The sequence below is a fragment of the Bubalus bubalis genome, chromosome 12 (assembly GCF_019923935.1).
Source record: "Bubalus bubalis isolate 160015118507 breed Murrah chromosome 12, NDDB_SH_1, whole genome shotgun sequence".
Lineage (NCBI taxonomy): Eukaryota > Metazoa > Chordata > Mammalia > Artiodactyla > Bovidae > Bubalus > Bubalus bubalis.
Genome location: NC_059168.1, coordinates 43,094,750 through 43,114,944, shown reverse-complemented (window position 1 = coordinate 43,114,944; position 20,195 = coordinate 43,094,750).

The following is a 20,195-nucleotide window of genomic DNA, read 5'->3' as shown; positions in this document are numbered from 1 at the left end:
GGGAAGGTGGAGGGAGGAGAGTTCACAGTACAACCTGGCTTAGGTCTTGCATGCCCTGGGAGGGGACCTGGTCCCCAGACTATTGTGTATAATAAGGGGACCACCTCAGTATACTCCCTCAGGGTCTATTTCCATTCATGGTCAATATATCATAAGAATGAAAATTCTTGTTTTATCCATTTTATGACTTCTGATCAATTCAACCAGCCCTGAAAATATAAGCTCTTCACTTAACTCGAAGCCCTTCCCCTTCTGGCCCCTGCTGCCCTCTCTGACTCCCTCCTGTTTCTCGATACCTGAGTTCAGCCCTGCCTCAAGCACTGCTGTTCCCTCTATCTGCAGCTCTCTGTTCTTAGACGCTGGTGAGGGTGGCTCTGGGGGAGGTGGCGCCAGCAGGGCTGCTGTGCAGACTTCTGCAGATTATACAATGCACAAAGGTGCTGGACTAAGGGCGGAAATTCAGTTCTAGTGCTGCCACCAAGCTGTGTGCTCCAAGAAAGAGGAGCATTTCTCTTTGCCAAAGAGACTCCTGTAGCAAGTCCAGGGTCCTTGGGCTGCATCTGGCCAGAGGGAGATCTGTGTTCACTTGTACACAAGTGGGACCATAAAGAAAGGTGGGACCATAAAGAAAGCTGAGAGCTGAAGAATTGATGCTTTTGAACTGTGGTGTTGGAGAAGACTCTTGAGAGTCCCTTGGCCTGCAAGGAGATCCAACCAGTCCATCCTAAAGGAGGTCAGTCCTGGGTGTTCATTGGAAGGACTGATGCTGAAGCTGAAACTCCAATATTTTGGCCACCTGATGCAAGGAGTCAACTCATTGAAAAAGATCCTGATACTGGGAAAGATTGAAGGCAGGAGGAGAAGGGGATGACAGAGGATACGATGGTTGGATGGCATCACCGACTCGATGGACATGAGTTTGAGCAAACTCCAGGAGTTGGTGATGGACAGGGAAGCCTGGCATGCTGTAGCCCATGGGGTCGCAAAGAGTCGGACACGACTGAGCGACTGAACTGAACACAAGCAAATAAAGCTGGTGGTAGACCAGCACTTCGTCATCAGAGCTGGAAATTCTTCTCCTCTATTGGATGAGGGTGACTCTGGGGCTGAATTGACACTGAAGCTGAAACTCTTGCGAGTGACTGGAGGTCGAGAAAGCTCTGTGGGGTGATCCTGAAGGGAGCTCTAGCTCTGCCTCTGCCTTGCATTGGTGCTCTTGGTTTAGACTCTTCTTTACATCTTGTACGTTTTTGTCTCACAAGTATATTCTGAGCCCTCATCACGTGCCAGGAGGAGGGATCCATGGGGACAAGGCTCTGCTCTTTGGGAATTTAGAGGGAAAGAGATACAAATCAGATAATCATACTGACAACATTTTTTAAAGGATAATTTTTTAAATTAATTTATTTTTATTTTTGACTTCACTGGGTCTTCATTGTGGCATGCAGGCTTTCTCTACTTGTGGCAAGTGGGGTCTACTCTTCAGCGAAATGTGCAGGCTTGTTGTGGCTTCTCTCGTTGCGGAGCACAGGCTCTGGGGTGTGTGGGCTCAGTAGTTGCAACTAAGGGCTCTGGAGCATGTGCTCAGTAGTTTTGGGGCTTGGTTGTCCCGAGGCATGTGGAATCGTCCCAGACCAGGGATTGAACCCATGTCCCCTGCACTGGTAGGTGGGTTCTTAAAAACTGGACTGCCAGGCAAGCCCCACATCAACAATATTTACTATTAAAAGTTGTGATGAGCCCAGGAAGGAAATAAAGGTGGGACTTTGAGAGCTCATGGTAGGGGGAACTAGGTGGAGGCTGGGATGTTGGGAAGACTTCCTTGAGGAAGTGACTCAAGCTCCAAATGGAAGGATGGATGGGTAGGAGGTGACTGGGCAAACAAAGGATGAGACCTGATATGGAAGATAACCTGGTCCAGAGGAGACAAGAACCATGGGCCCAACTCTGAAAGCAGGTCACTCTAGTGCCCAAAGATGTTTCCAGCAATGCTTCTGGGATTTTAAGAATATGACATTATTCATCACTGAAGTTCCATTTACAGATCATTCTGGTAAGTCATCTTTCAGGGACCATCAAGAGTGTGACTCAGTGGTGTGCTGAAGCAGCTCCCTTCTGCTCACCAGAGCTGACTGTACATCTCTCTTCCCAATTTCACATTCAGTGGCATAGCCTTGGTAGCTTGAAATTGGTCATGGTGGGAGTATTTACACCAGAGAAATTGGTGAACAAATTCAGGCTTTTTTTTTTTCTTCCAGAGCCCATGTTAAACAGTTACTAGTAGGGTACTGAGCGTGAAGCACTTCTCACAGCCCTGGAGAGGTTACCCAATTCACAGAGCAGCATAAGTTCTCTTGAAAGAGTTAAATTTATGACAGTGTGACACAGTGGCCTTTGGATTCTGCTGGAGACAGCTGGGGAGAGACACTGCCGGCCCACCAGAGGTATGATTTCTGCCACTCATGAAGGTTTCCTGGCAATTGGCTTTCAAGAAACAGAACCTCAGAAGCTCTGTTACCTGAGGGTGATGGAGGTAGTCAGATGGGGACAGTCACATGCTTGCCGACTCCCTCCAGCGTCAGAGACCATTACCGGGTCCAGTAGCCGAATAGTTAGAGCACCCCAGACCTCCGCCCTCCCCTTTTGGACTAGCAGGTGGTTCATGACATAGGTCAGACACAAATTATGTGTGTAATTCAACCCCCTGCTTTCCATCCCTGCAGTGGTGTGAGGAGGGCTTGATTCAGATCACGAGGCTCCTGAGAGCAGGGACTGACTTAGTCAGCCTCATGTTCTTCACACTTCTGACCCTGTGCCTGGTACTCAGTGGTCTTTCCCTAGATGCTGGCTTTTGAATCAATGTCCTCATGAAAGAGAACCCAGAAAGTCTACACAGCTAGATGCCCTGTTCATCCTAGGCCTTCACTGGTCCTTATGCTTGCCTTTCTGGCAAGTTCCCTTTAGCCTGCTGAACTCGGTTTGGGGGAACTCTGAGGCACCGTCCCTCATCCCCCTAGACTGGTGGGCTGCCTGCACCATGCAGCCTTATCCCCAGTTCCTGTCCTCCTAGGTCATTCCATCATGCCCCTCTCTACACTCAGATGTGAGTGTCTGCATCTCATGGCCCCGGCATAGTGTTAGGCACAAAGTGAAAGTGAAAGTCACTCAGTCGTGTCTGACTCTTATGACCCCATGGACTATATACAGTTCATGGAATTCTCCAGGCCAGAATATTGGAGTGGGTAGCCTTTCCCTTCTCTAGGAGATCTTCCCAACCCAGGGATCAAACCCAGGTCTCCTGCATTGCGGGGAGATTCTTTACCAGCTGACTCAAGCCCAAGAATACTGGAGTGGGTAGACTATCCCTTCTCCAGTGGATCTTCCAGACCCAGGAATTGAACTGGGCTCTCCTGCTTTGAAGGAGGATTCTTTACCAACTGAGCTATCAGGGAAGCCCAAAGTTAGGCACAAAATCAGTGCCCAATAAATATGAGGGGCTGAATCTATTGCAAACAACTTAAATTTCAGGAAAGATGGGAGAATGCTGCACTTTACAAGTTCCTTCTGCATGCCAAGTATATGAAGGGCAGCAGAATATGCTACCCCAAAATATGCCACTTCAGCGTAAAGATTATTTTGAACTGCAGGCAGTTGACAAGTGGATATAAGAAAAGCTCTCGTTTGCTCCATAATTACCTAAAAGTAGGACCGAAGTTCAGAAAGGTGTCCCTTTCCCCCTCTCTCCCAGAAGGGACTGAAGTTTATCGCTGGAAATACCTCTAGACCCTTACCAGCTCAGAGATGGCACCAGAGGACTCTGCCTAACAAACTCTACTAACAAGACTTTGCCTTTCATTGGTTCCTGCTCTGTATTTGCCTTCCCACAATTTGCTGCCATAGAAATTTAAATTCCTTTTCCTTTTCTTGTCACTTCTAAAAGCGTGTTGTTCTTTTGTTAAGATGTCACAGAGCCCAGCTGTAATCACCCCTTTGAGTTACCCATCACTGGTGCACTGCACATATTAGTAAACTGTTTTTCTTGTTAATCTGTCTTTTGTCAGTCTAATTTACAGGCTCCAGGTAGAGAACCTAAGAGCTGCTGCTGCTGCTGCTAAGTCACTTCAGTCATGCCCGACTCTGTGCGACCCCATAGATGGCAGCCCACCAGGCTCCCCCGTCCTTGGGATCTTCCAGGCAAGAACACGGGAGTGGGTTGCCATTTCTTTCTCCAATGTATGAAAGTGAAAAGTGAAAGTGAAAAGTGAAAGTGAAGTCGCTCAGTCGTGTCCGACTCTTAGCGACCCCATGGACTGCAGCCTATCAGGCTCCTCCATCCATGGGACTTTCCAGGCAAGAGTACTGGAGTGGGGCGCAGAGAACCTAAGAGAGTAGAAGGAAAAAGATTTTTTTCCTTCCCTAATATCATACACTTCCCTGGTTGCTCAGACGGTAAAGAATCTGCCTGCAGTGCAGGAGATCTTCCAGACCCAGGTTCGATCCCTGCATCCGGAAGATCCCCTGAAGAAGGGAATAGCAACCCACTCCAGTATTCTTGCCTGTGGAATCCCACGGACAGAGAAGCCTGGTGGGCTACAGTCAATGGGGTCACAAAGAGTCAGACGCGACTGAGTGACTAACACACACAGTATCATATATTCCTTATATTCTTTCTCTCTTTTAATCCTTACAACAACCCCATGAAGTAAATTCTGTTATTCCCATTTTACAGAAGGAACTGAAGATCAGAAGTGTTAAGTAATTTACCCAAAGTCACACAACTCCACAGGAGCTAGTACTCAGGTACAGATATGATTCTCTGCCTTCCACACACAGTGGTGTATGGTGGGATGGAACCAGAGTACCCAACTGCAGCAATGATAAACTGTTTAGTCTAAAGTGTTCCTTTCTTTGCCTTTTTTCCTTGTGTCCAACATCTGGGCCTTCATTCCTAAGGGCCAGTTTGCCTACAGATTGATTCAATTTAAGCTTATGGGACATAAGATCTATTCCTGTTGCATTTCTCACAGTTTTTTTCAGGGAATCTTTTGCTACATTTATTCCATTCACTTCAAGTCCTTTAGGTCTATGGAGAAGAAACATGCAACAAGATGCTGTTGGAGCCAGTAAATTCCTTCTTGACCATTGTGTCTTAGAGTGGAATGCCAGGACAACCTGCAGCAGAAATACCTGGGGGGTTGGATAAGGGTCAGTTTCTCAACTCTGCTCCATAGAGTAGGTCTCGGTGTGGGAAATCGACATCTTAACCAGGCACCTCTGGTTAATTTTTTTAGGAGCTTTCAAGGACCTGTTTAAAACTTTACCTTATAATTGGCAGCGATACGCCCACAAATCTTGAGTGTAGAGCTAGAATTATTATAAAGTTCTTGCATTTTAACCTGAGTAAACCTATGTAGCAATCAGGCAGATCAAGATAGAGGAGGAGGAAGTTTCCCCCTACGTCATCCCAGAGGTAACTGCTGTTCTGAATTTTACCATGGACTAGTTTTGCCTGTTTTTGAACCTCACAGATGTGGAATCATACTGTTCTGCCGTTGTGCCTGTTTTCTTCCATTTACATTGTTTTTGCAATTTATCCATGTTGCTGTATGTGCCAGTAGCTTGTTTCTTTTTATTGTTGGTAATATTCCATTGTATGAGTATATCCTAATTTATTTATCTTTTCTCTTATTAAAGATCACTAAGATTGTTTCCAGTTTAGAGCTGTTGTGATTAAAGTTGCTAAGAACATTCTTTTTCTTTTTTAGGTGTTTCATTTTTTTAACTTTTTATATCGGGATATACTCAATTAACAAACAATGCTGTGATAGTTTCAGGTGAACAGTGACGGGACTCAGCCATACATACACATGTATTCATTCCCCCCCAAGCTCCCCTCCCATCCAGGCCACCACATAACATTGAGCAGAGTTCCATGTGCTCTACAGTAGGTCCTTGTTGGTTATCCATTTTAAATATAGCGGTGTATAGGTGTCCATCCCAAACTCCCTAATTATCCCTTCCCCCCATCCTCCACCTCAATTCCCCTGCCAAACATCAGTTCTTTCTCTAAGTGTGTGAGTCTATTTCTGTTTTGTAAGTTCATTTGTATCATTCTTTTTTGGATTCCACATATAAGGGATGTCATATGATATTTCTCCTTCTGTCTGACTTACTTCACTCAGGATGACAATCTCTAAGTCTATCCATGTTGCTACAAATAGCATAATTTCATTCTTTTTAATGGCTGATTGTATATATGTACCACATCTTCCTTATATCCATTCCTTTGCTGAGGACAATTAGTTGCTTCCACGTCTTGACTATTTTAAAAAGTGCTACAGTGAACCCTGAGGTGGACGTATCTTTTCAGATCATATTTTTCTTTGGATATATGCCCAGGAGTGGGATTGCACGGTCATGTGGTAGCTCTATTTTAGTTTTTTAAGGAACCTCCATGCTGTTTTCCAGAATGGCTGTACCAATTTGCATTCCCATCAACAGTGTAGAAGGATTAGGAGTGTTCTTGTACTTAGTCTTTTGATGAACACAGTCACTCATTTCTCTTTTTAGGTAATTATATAGGATTTAAATTACTCCAGGCTTAAGGTTTGACTGTGAGAGGCAGATGGGAGTTGATTTATAACTAGGAGCAAGAAGTGCAGCACTGGGCAGGATGTTGGCAATCACCATCGAAAAGGAACAAAGTGCCAGGCTGGGATCTCAGTTGCTGATTCTAGCTCATATATTCTTTTTTAAGATTTTTTTTTTAATGTGGACCATTTTTTAAAGTCTTTATTGAATTTGTTACAATGTATTACTTCTGTTTTATGTTTTGGTTTCTTGACCATGAGGCATGTGGGATCTTAGCTCCCCAACCAGGGCTTGAACCTGCACCCCCTGCATTGGAAGGCAGATTCTTAACCACTGGACTGTCAGGGAAGTCCCTTGCAGCTCATGTATTCTTAATAGGTAATGCTGCTCCCAAGGTGTTTCTTAGGTGAAGGGGGGCGAGGGGCAAAGGTATGTGAAAAAAAATCTTATATATTACAATGGTTCATGCCCTGAGATATGTTGATATACAGTCATATCATGGGAAGAAGGGCAATTAGGAAAAAAATTGCCTGACAGGGTTCTTTAAGTGGTGATAATGAAAACAGCTTGGGAAACACTTGTCTAGTTGAATGAATACATTCTCCTGGCTCCAACGTCTGGATTCTAAGGAGATTATCACTCTTTTTGGTCCAGGAGGGGAATTTGGGAATAAGTAACAGTACCTAGAGATGTTCATGGATTAACACAGCTAAGTTCTTTGTGTGTGTGTTGGGAGGGCCTGGGACTTGTAGGTACAAGGAAGATAACAGTCTGAAAGGACAAGTGAAGAACCAGAGTCCATGAAGATCTTGCTGTAATCAACACAGCAGCCAACTGGCCCGTGAGAGGAAAAGTTTATTTTATTAGCACCTCTGCTGAGGAAGGAAGTGATGAATGTCTCCACCAGCCCGCTGGGTGTCTTGTAAGATCAGATCTTGCCTGGAGGAAGCTCTGGAACCACAATATAAGCCACCACAGTCGAGGCTTCCTCAGCAGCCAGCACCCATTGTTCTCCTTTAGCTCATGCGTGATGTTTCCACCCCAGCAGGCCTTCCCTGGTGAGCAAATGGAAAGAAAATAAAAAATCTGGAAAGAATGAACGCATCAGAGAGAAAGCAGACACCATGCATCAAGATGAGATGCTCACAGCCCCTACAGTAAGCAGGAAGAAGGGAGCCTTGGAGGGAAGGAAGCCCCTGTGCTTCTCCTTAACCCATGTTCTCTTTAACCCAGGTTTCTCAGGGCGAGGGATGCTGCTCACCCCGACTTGCTTCTGAGGGGTGTGTGGGTAGCTGTGAGGAGTACCCCTGGGGCAGTGTAACTCCTAATCCCAACCCCACTAAACCCCAGCACTGACTTCAGCCCCGCATTACACACAATGGCAGTGTGGTAGGTACAGTGGCCAAAGCCACTTGTAACCTGTGCGGCCTTAGTGAGTTTCCTTCCCTTTCTTAAGCTCTCTGGGCCTCAGTCCCCTGGTCTGCAGGATGAGGGTGGTAATGCTGGCCCCTCCCTCATCGTTATGAGGGTGAGACTAGTGAACATGTGTCAGGAGCTCAGAATAGAGCTTGGCACAGTTTCCTCTATGAGCAGTGGCCTGAGGATAACTCACAGTCCTACGAATGGCTGCACTGTTACTTATGATAACAGATGCCTGTCCTCAAGCTGCAACCACACTAGGGAGGAGACCACCTTCTAATTTCTTATTCAACTGCAAGACTGACAGGCAAGTGTTATTTTAATAATTTTCCCAACTCCTCTCTAGATTTCAGGCAGGGGTATTGCTGCCCCCTTGGGGCTGTCATTTCTTGATCGACTCCTTTTTCCCTCCCCTCTTTTCTCCCACTCAACAGCCAGGCTCCAGAAGAGGAGGTGGAGATAACCACTGTCCGTGGGGTGGGGGCGGGGTACGTAGCTAAGAGGAAATTATGATGGAGCCTGATGACTCACGACTTGCTGTGGATTTGGTCCACTGGGGTGAGGTCACGGTGCAGACAGGGACTCAAGCCAAGGTCTGCTGGTCTAAGAAATTAAGCTGCTCACGTGAACATGAGGGCTGCTCCCAGCTGAGGTGGTGGTCGTGGGCCCTGTGCACCACGTCCTCTTCCTTTCCATGCTCATCACATGGAATGATGAGCCTGGCTGGTGTAAATGCAGGTTGGATGGGTTCATCTGGTTGTTGGCATAGCTTTCAGAGGCCCAGCTTCTTTGTTTTGTGTCCAGTTTCCAAAAGATCCTTTGACTTTTCTGGAAGGTTGTTCAATGATTTATTCTGAGTATCACAGGCTGAGCTCCCCAGGAAGCAGGCTCTGCAACAGAGGTTTGCCTGCACAAAGTTTCCTGGGGAGTGAACCCCAGGAAGCGGGGGAGAGGCGAAGGAGCAGGATGGATGGAAGGAAAAGTTGAACTTTGATGCTGTCCCAACAGAGGCTTTAGCTGATATCATGAGGAGCTCTTGAGCTAGGATGGCCCTTTACAGTTGGAACCCAGGGCAGGCTTTATACCCCCACACTGACCACTGGATACAGGCTTCTCTGGGAAGGCGCAGAGAGGCCTTGGGGGAGGTGGCTTGCTGTAAACCAGGGCCAACTCTAAGGATCCTACCAACACTTCTCGAAGCTGGGTTAAAGAACCCCTCAACCTGGGGTGAGACCTGGGCAATGCCCCTCAGTGTCCAGCACACTAAGCATGGGTGGTTGACCTTTCTACCTCTTGTGTGTGTGTTAGTCGCTCAGTTGTGTCCAACTCTTTGCGATCCCATAGACTATGAAGTCCATGGAATTCTCCAGGCCAGAAAAACGGAGTGGGTTGACATTTCTTTCTCCAGGTGATCTTCTTTACCCAGGGACTGAACCCGGGTCTCCTGCATTGCAGGCAGATTCTTTACCATATGAACCACCAGGGAAGCCTGCTTCTTGCCGCTGTCCAAATCCTTCTCCTTTTCTAAGACCTACAGAGTACAACGACTGAAGGTATAGGCTTCCAGTGGACTCAAGTTCAAGTCCTGTTTCTACTGTTCATTTGGCGATATTTATAGTGTATATTGTGCGGTAGTTTGAGCATTCTTTGGCATTGCCTTTCTTTGGGATTGGAATGAAAACTGACCTTTTCCAGTCCTGTGGCCACTGCTGAGTTTTCCAAATTTGCTGGCATATTGAGTGCAGCACTTTCACAGCATCATCTTTCAGGATTCGAAATAGCTCAACTGGAATGCCATCACCTCCACTAGCCTTGTTCGTAGTGAGTCCATTCTGAAGGAGATCAGCCCTGGGATTTCTTTGGAAGGAATGATGCTAAAGCTGAAACTCCAGTCCTTTGGCCACCTCATGCGAAGAGTTGACTCATTGGAAAAGACTCTGATGCTGGGAGGGATTGGGGGCAGGAGGAGAAGGGGACGACAGAGGATGAGATGGCTGGATGGCATCACTGACTCGATGCACATGAGTCTGGGTGAACTCCAGGAGTTGGTGATGGACAGGGAAGCCTGGCGTGCTGCGATTTTGGGGTCGCAAAGAGTTGGACACGACTGAGCGACTGAACTGAACTGAACTGATAGTGTATATTTCAGGTGCTGTTCAATGCACTATGGTTACAAAAGTAGTAACCCCTTTTATATTCCATGTGTGGCAGGGAGACATAGGCAATTTAAAAAAGGAATACACATGCACACACATGTACACTTAATATCAAATATATATTTGATATATATTGTATAAACTCTATGCATTATATATAATGATCATTGACATGGAGGATGTGGGAAGGGTGTGGGGGTGAAGGAATGTGGGAGGCTTGGTTTGTGCAGAGGTCAGGAAGGCTTCCTTCCCTGAAGTGAAGTGAAGTGAAGTCGCTCAGTCGTGTCCGACTCTTTTCGACTCCATGGACTGTAGCCTACCGGGCTCCTCCATCCATGGGATTTTCCAGGCAAGAATACTAGAGTGGGTTGCCATTTCCTTCTCCATCCCTGAGGAGGTGACATTTGAGCTGAGACAGGACGTGTGGCTGTGCAGAGATCCAGGGAGCGAGGAGTTCAGGTGAAGGGAACAGCTGTGCAAAGGCCCTTTGAAGGGAATGATCAGGGAGCACTGGGAGGCCAAGGTGTTGGGCAGAGTAGGAGGAGGAAAATGGAAGAGGAGGGGAGGGGTTTCAGGAGGAGAGAAACTCAGAAAGGTTTCTAGCCAATATCCACAAAAGGGAAATGTAAGGAGACAGAAAGCAGGTTGCCTGGGGCTGGAAGAGTGGGGAAGATTGGGGAGTGATGCCTAGGGGCATGCAGTTTCTGTATGAAACGATGGAAATGGTCTAATATCCATTGAGATGGTAACTGCACAACTCTGAGAATGTGCTAAAAGCCACACCATTGTGCACTGTATGTAGGCAAACCGTATGGTATGTGAATTATATCTGATAAAGCTATTTTAAAAATAGAAGCAGTGGATCAGGTATGACCTGATGTGACCCCCCCATCTGAGGGTCTGAGATGGGGCGCCCCTGGAAGGCTTTAAGCGGGAGGGCAGAATAATAGGATTTACATTTGAAGAGAACCTCTCTGCTCTGCTGCTGCGCTGAGAACAGGCTGAAGGGGGCAAGGAGGGAAGCCGAGAGGTGGCTAGGAAAGGCAATAGTCCAAGTGGCAGGTACTAGAAATGGTGTGGCAGGGGAGTGGGTGGTCGAATTTAGACACCTATGGGTGGTGCCCGTAGAACTGCTGGGGGAAGGTTGTGAAAGAGCAGAGTCACTGTTTCAGTCCTGACTGGTAGAGTGGAGTGGCCACTTACTAGAATGAAGGCAGCTGTGGGAAAAACACATTTTGGGTGGAATCACGAGTCTGTGACTATGTGAGTTTCAGAGACCTGTGAGAGGTGGTATGAGTCATGTCTAGAGTCCAGCACGGGTGAACTCTGGGCTGGAGAGGGATTCTAGGAGTTACTACCATACTGATGGATTTTAGTCTTGAGACTGGTTGAGACCTTAGGGAGGAGTAAAAACACAAGTGATGGCCAAGACTGAACCTTTGAGCTTTAGTTTTCCAAACATGGAAGATCTCCCTGGCACAGCTGTTGTGAGTGTTGGCAGGTGCACAATGAGTACAGTGCTCTCTCCCGCTACCTCTTTGATCTTGGAGTTCCTCAGATACACTTTACCGTCTGCTTAGTGTCTTCAGCCTTATCTTATTATTTTATCCAGTTCAGTCCTGAGCACTGACTCAGCCTCCCTGCTGGGAACACCAGCTACCTAAAGATCCTGGCTTTAGGTAGATCGGTGCCTACCCTCCAAGGATGTACCTTCCAGTGGAGAAAACAGAAAACCCCATCAACATGATAATGTATGGAAAACTCAAGGCGGGCGGTAACAGATGCACAGCCAGACTGGAGCTTCAGTTCACTCACTCAGTCATGTCCGACTCTTTGCGACCCCTTGGACCGCAGCTTCCCTGCGGTGGATGGATGGCTTCCCTGTCCATCACCAACTCCCAGAGCCTGCTCAAACACATGTCCATGAAGTCAGTGATGCCATCCAACCATCTCATCCTGTTATCCCCTTCTCCTCCTGCCTTCAATCTTTCCCAGCATCAGGGTCTTTTCCAATCAGGCAGTTCTTCACATCAGGTGGCCAAAGTACTGAGGTTTCAGCCTCATTATCAGTCTTTCCAATGAATTTTCAGGACTGTTTTCCTTTAGGCTGGAGGTGGAAGGCATTAATTTAGATGGGAGACATTTGTGAGGGTCTCACTAAGGACAGAGAACATGAGCTGGAGCTTAAAAGTTAAAAAGGAATTGCCTGGGGAAAGATGGGGGTAGAAGGGAGGGCAACCCAGGTTGATGTGACAAGAACAGAACCACAGGAGTCTTTTTAAACAAAACAAAGCAAAACAATGTATTTGTTTGGCTGCATCAGTCTTAATTGTGGCACACAGGATCTTTGTGTGTCATGTAGATTCTTTCTTTGCGGTGCATGGACCCTCTAGTTGTGGCCTATGGGTTCCAAAGCGTGCAGTCTCAGTAGTTGCTATGCATGGGCTTACTTGTTCCACGGCATGTGGGATCTTAGTTCCCAGACTAGGGATGGAATCCATGTCCTCTGCATTGCAAGGCAGATTCTCAACCACTGGACCACCAGGGAAGTCCCCACTGGAGTCTTTTGTGGCCGAAGCGCTGCATTCATGGTGATGGGATGGAGGAAGCTCAGTCTGGCTTGAGCCAAACTGGAGGTGTTGGCAGAAGGCACTCATTTAATAAACCTGCACCCAAGGGCACGCCTTGAGTCATTTGGTTACCCAGAACTGCTCCCCTCTGAGCATAGACCTAGGGCGTTTGACTCTTCTCACTCTTAAACCCATTAACCAGCTCATCAGCTTCACTGAGGCTACCTTCCATTTTCTACCCAGCCAGTTGTGACCTTCTGACCACCACCTGTTTTCCTCCTCTGCTCCATCACTGTGGCCCATCTCTTCCTGGCATCTTCAACTGATCGGCTTCTTTGGCTTTCTACTCCATCATCTTATAAACTCCCAATCCTGGTCATTTCAACAACCTCTTTCTCTTCTATTTCAGGGTGTCACGGACATAGTAAATGTATGTCCTATTACAGGTCAAATGTAAATCCTATTATTCTGGACCATAATTCCTTAACTGCATTTTGCAGTAGCTTTAACTTTTTTTTTTTTTTTAAATCACCCATCTCACTTGGGCTCTTAAGAATAGGGGTCCACTCTTTCATGCATGCTCGCTGCTGCTAAGTCACTTCAGTCGTGTCCAATTCTGTGTGACCCCATAGATGGCAGCCCACCAGGCTCCCCCGTCCCTGGGATTCTCCAGGCAAGAACACTGGAATGGGTTTCCATTTCCTTCTCCAATGCATGAAAGTGAAAAGTGAAAGTGAAGTCACTCAGTCGTGTCCAACCCAGGCTCCTCCATCCATGGGATTTTCCAGGCAAGAGTCCTGGAGTGGGGTGCCATTGCCTTCTCCATCATGCATGCTTAGGCAGCTAAATTTCCCATCTTCCACTGTACCCACACCAAAATTTTGTTCTTTTTTTCAACTTGCTCTCAGCACAGAAGATGGGTTTCAGGCACGTGCTCCCTCAAATGTTTGCCTTTGCTGCATGCAAACGTATCTACTTCTTGATATTCACTGCTGCATTCAAAACTTAGTGGCTTAAATAGTAACAAACATTTATTATCATACAGTTTGTGCACTCTGGCTGTGGTTTCGTTGGGTGCCCCTCCTTCAAGGTCTCTCATAAGAGGGCAATCACACTATTGGCTGGTGCTGAAGGACCCTCTTCTGGGGTCACTGATGTGGGCCTTTACACAGGGCTGCCTACACATGGCAGCTGATACCCGCTAAGGAGGAGCAGTCCAAGAGACAGCAGTTTAAGAGTGCCCAAGATAGAAGCCACAGTCTTTTTATAAAACTGAACATCCTAAGTGGCTTACCATCACTTCTACTGCATTCTGTTAGAATTGAGCCAGTAAGTCTGGCCCGCACTTAAAGGGAGGGGATTACACAAGGGCGTGAGTACCAGGAGGCAGAGATTCCCCAGGCACCATCTTAGAAGCCTACTCCCTTCTGCCCTCCTTTCCATATTCCTACTCCCTACCTGGGCTAGTTCCTCAACATGTGCAGATGTTCCTGACCTCTGGATCCAGCTGCATCAAGTTTCCACAGTTGTTCCATTGCCTCCATCTCCTCTAACTTGAGGCACTTTCAGGAATCCCTCTTAATTTATATTTATTTTTGGCTGTGTGCGGGCTTTCTTCAGTTGCAGTGAGTGGGGGCTACTCTTTGTTGCTGGGCGAGGGCTTCTTGTCACAGCAGCTTCTCCTGTTGCAGGGCATAGACTGTAGGCTCACAGGTTCAGTAGTCGTGGTGCATATGCTTGGCTGTTCTGAGGCATGTGGGATCTTCTTGGACCAGGAATTGAACCCGTGTCTCCTGAATTGACAGGTGGATTCTTCACCTCTGGACCACCAGGGAAGTTCAGATGTTTCTTATAAAGAAACCTTCCCTCCACTTCCATCTGTGTATGACCCCTGATTTCTCCCTCCTTCCTCTGTTGCTATTCTTGAGAATGTGACATTTATTCCTTGCATTCAGGTCCACCTCCACAGCACTGCTCTACTAAGGTCATCCTAAATGCCAGATCATGTGGCACATTTCAATCCCTGTCTTGGTGGACTTGTGCAGGATTTAATGCTATTAGCTCTGTTCTTTAGCATATCTTGCCTTGCTGATTTCACTTTTTCAGCTCCCTCTTTCTTTGTGGGTGCTCAGTCATGACTCTTTGCGGCCGCATGGACTGTGGCCCTCCAGGCTCCTCTGTCCATGTGATTTTCCAGACAGGAATACTGGAACAGGTTGCATTTCCCTCTCCAGGGGGTCTTCCCGACCCAGGGATCGAACCCACATCTCTTGCGTCTCCTCCGTTGGCAGGCAGATTCTTTACCACCATGCCACCTGGGAAGCCCTTCTTTCTTCCCTTACTCCAAGCTCTGAGATTGTCCAGGCTTTTGCCCACACTCCTTGGTTTATTCCCTCTGAAACCTGTATTCAGTACTCCCAGTACCTCTGTGTTCTGATAACTGTGGTCAGACCTGTGAATCTTAGTCTTCCAACTCTGAGGTGAAGTAATGAACACACTTCTTGACTTAGTTTAAATCAACTTCAGTCTCACAGAGAGTCCCCATTCTACTGTGTTGGCAGGAAATTAAGTCTCTGTAAATGTCTCCCCTTCCATCTAGGAGTATGTCAATGTTGGCTCCTCCTGGAAGGCCCCTCTAGGCAAAGCCATTCATTGGTCTTTGGTTCTGGCTGATAATTGTTGAGATGTTCCCTGGTCTGGGCCTGTGGTTCCTCAAAGCCAGTGACCTGGCTGCTTGGAGCAAAGAAGTGCTGCTGGGCCTGAGGTCCAGCCTTTTCAACTACTCTGATTAACTGCCTTCACTGAGGACTTGTCACCTCTCTGGCAAGTTGACTCATAGCAGCATCCAGACCCCAGTCCTGCGGACCTGCTGACATTTCCCTCTCTTCCCAGTCAGTCAGTTCAGTTGCTCAGTCATGTCCGACTCTTTGCGACCCCATGGACTGCAGCATGCCAGGCTTCCCTGTCCATCGCCAACTCCAAGAGCTTGCTCAAACTCATGTGCATTGAGTCAATGATGCCAGTCCAGTGTCAAATCTCTTCTCTCTTCCCTTATAGCTCTTCAAGTCCAGGCTGCAGTCTGAGGGGTCCTTCTGTGCATTGGTATGCACAGGCTACCAATGATTGCTCTCTCACCCTGCAAAAACATCTCAGGAAAGGACACCCTAACAGGTCTGACCACCTGCTTGAAATGCATAGGAGAGAAAAGTACAACAAACAGAACATACACTAGTCATGTTGAAAGTTTGGAAGTGGTTTCAATAAATAATACCCTTCCCCTCATGAGTTTGTAGGAGAGAGATGGAGATCAAAGATATTCACTTATTACTGATAACGCTGATGGAGACCATTGCTCTGGGTCTGCCCCAAGTGGCCTGCTCTACAAACCACCGCACTGCAGTCCCCAGAGAACCAATCAGCACGCATGGGGTAGATCTAGAATGTGGAGCCCCCAGGGCAGCACTGGCTTTGTTCCTTTCCCAACTGACCAGTCAGAGAAGTTGTCCTCTCCCCGTGTCCCTACTAGAATCCCTGAGGCTAGTTCCCCACTAACAAAATGTCTGTAGAGTTAACCCTCCCAGTGTGCAGTCCGAACCTGCAAGGCAAGGCCTCTCTCCTGGGCTCCAGACCAGGACAGGAACACCTGGGAGATTTGGGGGATTCTGTTCCAGACCACTGCAATAAAGTGAGTCCAAACAGGTTTTTTTTTTTTAAGTTTCCCCGTGCATATAAAAGGCATATTTATACTCTAGCCTGTTAAGTGTGCAATAGTATTATGTCTTAAAAAAAGGACATACTTTGATTAAAAAATACTTTATTGCTAAAAACTGCTGACCATCATCTGCACCTTCAGTGAGTTGTAATCTTTGTGCTGGTGGAGGGTTTGAAATTTGAAATATTGTGAAAATGACCAAAATATAACAGAGACAGGATGTGAGCAAATGCTGTTGGAAAAATGGTGCTGATGAACTTGCTCAAAGCAGCGTTGCCACAAACCTTCAATTTGTTTTTTGTTTTTTTTTTACAATATCTGCAAAGTATGATAAAATGAGCTATGTCTGTATTTCCCACTGTCTACTGCACATCTCCATGGGGACAGGCTTGAGACAGTGCAGATTCAACATTGCCAGGTCTGAATTCATGACCCTCTCACCCCAACACCGCCCCTGTGTTCTCAGAATTGATTAATGACAGAACAATATCTTCCAACCCAAGGGGAAGTGGAAACTATCCTCTACTCTGTCCCTGATCTGGTTTGTCAGCAGAGCCCATCCATTCTACCCCAGAACCCTCTTGAAACCTGTCCCCTCTCTGTGGCTGTGGTTCCTGCTCTCCCCATTTCTTAGCTAGACCAACAGCAAGAACCTCGCCATCTGCCTGCCCACCCCACCACCCCGCTGTCATCCACAGGTAGTCGGACTGCCAACCTTTCTAACCTCTTCTCCCACCTTTCCCCAAATGCCTCTAGCACTCCTTCCACACAGCCCTACTCCACCATCTAATGTCTAGAGCCTCCATCCTTCAAACATGTGGTTTCTTCCTCCACCTTGCTTTTCACCCTCCCAACTTCCCCAGCTGTTTGTCTGCCTGGAAACTTCAACTTGTCCTACAACTTTAACCCTAAGGTTATTCTTCCCAGCACCATCCCTGACCAAGGCAGAAGGAAGGGGTCCCTCTGTTGTGTTCCCACACTGCAGCAGAACCAAGATGTCAGACAACCTCCTGCCAGTCTGAGCGGTCCTTCTGTGCAGACACGTTTCATCTTTGTTTGTGACCTGGGTGCCTAAGTCAGCGCCGGGGGGAATGTTGGGGGCTCCATAAACTTTCCTGGAACGAATGTCTTCGTGGCTCGTCTCCCACTGAGACCATTAACTTAGCCTGACAAGCTGACCTCATCCTTTCTTCCCTCCTTCCCCACCCCTTCACCTGGTGACCTTGGTGCAGCTAATGGGCTCCAGCATACAGGGAATTTAATGGTGCTTTCCCTCTGGGGTTCTCAGCTGGAGGCAGGAAAAGCAGGCGTGCCTGCAGGCGGTGAGTGGGCCCTGCTAGAGGAGTGGCTGCTTTGTACATCCTCAGGGCCTCCTGCGGATCAGGCTCAATCGCCTTCACTTCCTGTGCTCAGGGAGATTAGATACTGCCTAATCGACGCCGATGTTTTCTTTTCTTAATATTTGAAACTACCGAACACCAGTTGCCATCCTAGTGGGTGGCTTTCAGAAATCCCCTCCTTACTGGTGTTTGACTTCTTGTGAGTTTCAAGAAACCAATATATTTGGAAAGAACCTGCACTTAGCAGTTCTTTGAATTGCCCTGAAGCCCAGGCAGGAAGTGACTTGGGATCTGGGTTAGACAGTCTTGTTTCTTGGGAGAGGCAGGTGTAAAGAGGTATGTCTGGGGGTGGCGGTGGCCTTGGATCATTCCTGTGGCCACCTCTCCATGCGTGGCAGGTTTCCCAGGTGTAGTCTCACCTGAAATCAGAGGATGCTTGTTTAAGGTGGAGCATGTCTACTGTACACTGGTGGTGGAGCTGCCCTGCTAGGTGCTCCATGCGTCCTGGAGGGCAGAGACCGCCTCAATAGGCATTCTCCTCTTAGCCTAACCTTTTGTAACCTTTAAGCAGACGGAAGAACAAGCCAGTGAAATGCTGTTAAGAATTAGTCTCATATGAATGTGTTAGTCACTCAGTTGTGTCCAACTCTTTGCAGCCCCATGAACTCTAGCCCGCCAGGCTCCTCCGTCCATGGGGATTCTTCAGGCAAGAATATTGGAGTGGGTTGCCATTCCCTTCTCCAGGGGATCCTCCCGACCCAGGGATCCAACCTGGGTCTTTCATGTTGCAGGCAGATTCTTTATACTGTCTGAGCCACCAGGGAAGCCCCAGTTACTTTCTCCAAATAACTCTCCCAGAAAGTATGTTTCGAGGAGCTTGGTGGCAGGGCAAGGACCACTTATCTCTCCATCACTGCAGGGGAGGTAGCAACCTACTCCTTCGGTCTTGCTGGGGAGACAGAGGTGGCTTCTTCCCTGATTCTTCGGATGTGGTTTAGAAGCAGATGCCCATTCAGGGGGAAGCACCATGTACAGTGCATGATGCGCTGCTGTGTGTAACCTGCTCATGCCTCAGTTACTTATTGAACTTCGCTATGTCCCAGGAGCTTCTGAATCTCTTTTAATCCTCTGAGCAGCTCTTTGAGGTAGGTTCTGTTGTCATAACCATCATTTTCAGAAGAGAAAACTGAGGCACAGGGAAATAATTTCCACGACTATTAGTTAAGTGGAGCTGCAGTCCCTAAACCAGTGGCCCCAACCCCTGGGTCTGCTGCCTGTTAGGACCTGGGCCGCACAGCAAGAGGTGAGTGGTAGGTGACTGAAGCTTCACCCGAGGCTCCCCATCGTTCCCCATCACTCGCATTACCACCTGGACCACCACCCCTCACCTGTGCTGTGGAAAAATGGTCTTCCACGCAACTGGTCCCTGATGCAAAAAAGGTTGGTGATTGCTGCTCTAAGTCATTTTTTGATGCTGCTCTGGTGACATAGATACTGACAGTCTCACTTTACACATTAGGACCTGGAACCCAAGGTCCCACAGGGAACAGAGGTGGAGCCCACAGCTCTGTGTCCCAAAGTCTAGCACATTCTCTGACTGCATACTCTTCAGGTAGTGGTACACTAGTTTAAAAGGCAACACATTCTACAAGTCTTAAAAAACAACAAAACACTACCTCCTTTCCTATTCCTCAGACTTGATTTCTGCTCCCTAGAGTCACTTATTTTCGTCTTTAAGACTTTTCTTCTATTATTTATTCCTAGTTACTATTTATGTTTCTGTTATTTCTAAATAACATGCTTACCCTATTCTGGACTTTTTGGTTTTAGATATTTTCTACTTACTACCACTGAAGATTTCACTCTCTTACACCCTTATCCTCCCCCCTCCTCCACCCCTTCTCAGTATAGTTACAACTTGGGGCTTGTTCAATGTTCTCTACTTATTACGACTATGTGAATATTTACAGCTCATCCATGTGACAGATTGTAGGTACATTTCCTGTTTGATTGCCCTGAAATTATTTCATTAAAAAAATTATTTGTTCTCAAACCCTGAGAGAAGTGTTAATACCTTCTATGATAAAACATATCAAGCAAAACTTCATTTTCACTTTTATTGGCTATATTCCTCCTGGATCCCTTTTCTTCCTGCTCTTAGACTGATGGCTAAGGAATCCTCAGTTCAGTTCAGTTCAGTTCAGTAGCTCAGTCGTGTCTGACTCTTTGCGACCCCATGAATCGCAGCACGCCAGGCCTCCCTGTCCATCACCAACTCCTGGAGTTCACTCAGACTCATGTTCATCGAGTCAGTGATGCCATCCAGCCATCTCATCCTCTGTCGTCCCCTTCTCCTCCTGCCCCCAATCCCTCCCAGCATCAGAGTCTTTTCCAATGAGTCAACTCT